This window comes from Pteropus medius, unplaced genomic scaffold, assembly GCF_902729225.1.
Source record: "Pteropus medius unplaced genomic scaffold, Ma_sr-lr_union100, whole genome shotgun sequence".
Classification (NCBI taxonomy): domain Eukaryota; kingdom Metazoa; phylum Chordata; class Mammalia; order Chiroptera; family Pteropodidae; genus Pteropus; species Pteropus medius.
In genome coordinates, this window is record NW_024349803.1 from 8,672,791 (window position 1) to 8,675,804 (window position 3,014).

The 3,014-nt window shown below is 45.8% G+C and overlaps 1 pseudogene; it reads right to left on the reverse strand.

Moving 5' to 3' along the window:
* Positions 1-1,289: 1,289 nt before the first annotated feature.
* Positions 1,290-2,001, reverse strand: LOC120581949 (succinate dehydrogenase cytochrome b560 subunit, mitochondrial-like; annotated as a pseudogene).
* Between the last annotated feature and the right edge of the window lie 1,013 nt (positions 2,002-3,014).

Consider the following 3,014-nt stretch of genomic DNA (forward strand, 5'->3'; position numbering starts at 1 on the left):
TCCTATTCTTTTCAGATCTGATGGGCTTTCATTCTGTCCTGCCCTTGCTGCACAGGGAAACCTTACTGAGGTTTTTGGAGGGAAAGGCTATTAGAGGTACACTGGTGCCCTCTCGTGGTCATTCTAGCCTTGTGGTTCTTTCCCAGAGCCTCTTCTATATAGACAGACAATGGATTTTGCAAGAAATTAATGAGAAAGAATCCCTCAAAATGTTATTGCTAATTGTCATGGTTTCTCCTGTCTTTTGCCCCCTGCAAGTATGTGGGTCTGTGTAGGACAGGCAGCCTCCTCTGGGTGGCAATGTAACCCTGAGGTCTCTGTTCTTTCACCCAAGGCAGAGACCTCATTACTATAGAATGCTGTTCAAGGGTTAGGCCACAGGAAACAACCTGGGACATACCTCAGAGGAATATGGTACACCAAACGACTCTCAGAAAGGCCCTGTAATGATGGGAAGGAACCCCACAGAAAGAGGAGATGGGGCTTCACCTCAGTAGAACATAGAGCATCCTCAATTAAAGAAAGCAAGGAACATGTAGTACCATATGCTTTTTTTTTTTCCAAAGACAAAATGAGCATTTTAATTCAGTTTCAGAAAAAAATGTCACATGGATTAGGATTAGAACACGTGACAATAAGAGGCTTGTTTTTCTGGAAATGCAAGGAAAAGAAATAATCCTCAACAGCCTCAATGATAATTTTCTGCATCTTCCTCTTGCATCAAAAGCTGCACATTTTCCCCCAAAGCATCTGCTTCAAAAGCCAACTTGCCCTCATCACCTTCCACTGGCCAGGATGCGCTAACTCCCCTCCACCCAACCACTCTCCTTTCAGTCACACTGTGTGGGCGCTAAAGACCCTGGGCTCTGACCAGTGAACAGAACTATCCTTTAAGCCAACAACCCACAGGCAGGGCAGCCAAAGCTCCACCTGCTGTCCCCATGGCAGAGGCCACAGAGCTGGCATTGTTTCCACTGCCTCAGGAAAGAACCAAAAGCTGACCCTCAGCACAAATCAAGATTCTATATGAAGATAGGATGAGAGCTCCCGGGTGCAGAGTAGGCTACACACTGGGGCACGAAAAGGGAGATTCTGCCATCTTTCCATCTTCAGAAACAAAAGGATGATGTGGTTCTATCAGGCTCTCTGTCACTGAGCTTGGGGTCTGCAAGCACAAAAGGCCTAACCAAATCGGGAGAACTCTGCCCTGGCTGGAGGTGAGAGTGACCAACAGGAAGATAAGTTGGCGTAATAATCTGGAGCAGGATCAAGCTGGGAACTGTAGCTCTTCACATGGCTGCCAGCCCTTCAGAGGTCAACACAGTAAGAACCAAGACACCCACACCAGACTGGTATAGCTGGGGAAACTTCAGGCCCTTCCCTAGGCTCCACATCAAGTGTCAGATGCCATTCCAGGTGTGATACATGAGAGAGAAGACGAGGGCAAACTTGGCCCCAGACACAGGGACTTCACAAGTTCCAAATGAGACTCAAAGTTCCCTGGGGCCAAAAGGACCTACAGGCCAAAAAAGAAAGACTCCTGTACTCAAAGCAGCACCAGTGCCACGATGGCAAACGGACATCACCATGGGAAGAGACCAACTGTGGATAGTGATATGGGGAGACAAAAGACAGTTTGAACCAGTGTTCTTATTCCAGAACCTCTCCATCTCTTCCTTGGCTGTAGTTTTCAAAGTTTCCATCATTACAGGGCCTTTCAAAGAAACAGCATTCCTGATACAGAGCCGAGGTGGGCACGGAGGCCACATGTCGCAACAGGAGCACAGCCATCTTGGGTCCAAATGCCTTTTTTAAAAGCTGAAAATATAAAGCTCCAGTGCTGGGTGAGAAATCAAGACAAAACAACCAATAAAATTCAGATTCAATGTGACAAGTTTTTATTCAATAAGCATAAGAGAGAGGAAATATGAAGCCTTGAATGCTGTGATAGATATTTTGGTTAAAATCAATAGTCAGTGGAATTTGAAATAATCCCTCCATTAAGAGGGAAATGAGAGCCCTGTTCTCATACTAGAGAGTCTTGGGTTCTAACACAAGGACACAAGGACTCTGAGGCAGAGCCACTGAAGGGTAACTATTGTTATAAAGAGTTCTGGTTTAGGCTAATTAGCCTAATGACTGGGGGTGGGGAGGGGATAGAGGGAAGAGGGCCTCAAGGCAAAGTATCAGTAGGGAACCATCTTAACAATTGGCTTAGTGAGAAACAGAAAGGGTCTTAATGAGGATGAAGGGATGAGTGAGGCTGCCTAGGCCCCCCAGTCTCCCACACATGATGCATCAGAACTATCATGCCACTGTAAACCTAGTGAGGCCAAAGACCAGCATCTGGAACAATGTCATACCCTAAGACATACCACCCAGCAATCAAAGAGTAATTTTAAAATAACTATAGAGTTTTTTCTTTCATTTCTGAAACACCTTTGGTCCCAGGTCATATCCTGGCACCCTGAGGGCCATGGCACTCGCAGAAACCCTTTCCTCTCCCATCCACTTCCCTCATACCCCATAGCTGCTCCTACACCTCTCCCCAAAACTGCCAGGAAAGCGCCCCCATTGCAAGGCCTTGAGCCTCCCTCCTTCCTCCCTCTCATTTCCTTTCACCTCTCCAGCTCTCTCTGTCCCCCTTACACACATACACCCCATTTCCTGTCCCCTTTAAACTCTAAGGAACTACTCCCTTCATCGTGCAGGGAAGAATGAGAAACAGAGCATGCAAAACCAAAATAATCTTTAGGTGCCCAGAGTAAAAGCTGGGAATTTTTATAGATTACTCCCCCACCAAAATAATAATAATAATAATAATAATAATAATAATAATAATAATGTCTATCTCATATGCAAATGGATGCCCGAATGACTCCAGTATTCAGTGTCTCCCTCCCATCTCCCCTTCATGTCCATCTTTTTCTACAGTAATTTCAAAGCAAGGTCCTCAGACCAACAGCATTACATCAGCTAGGAGCTCACCAAAAACGCAAATTCATGAGCCCCAC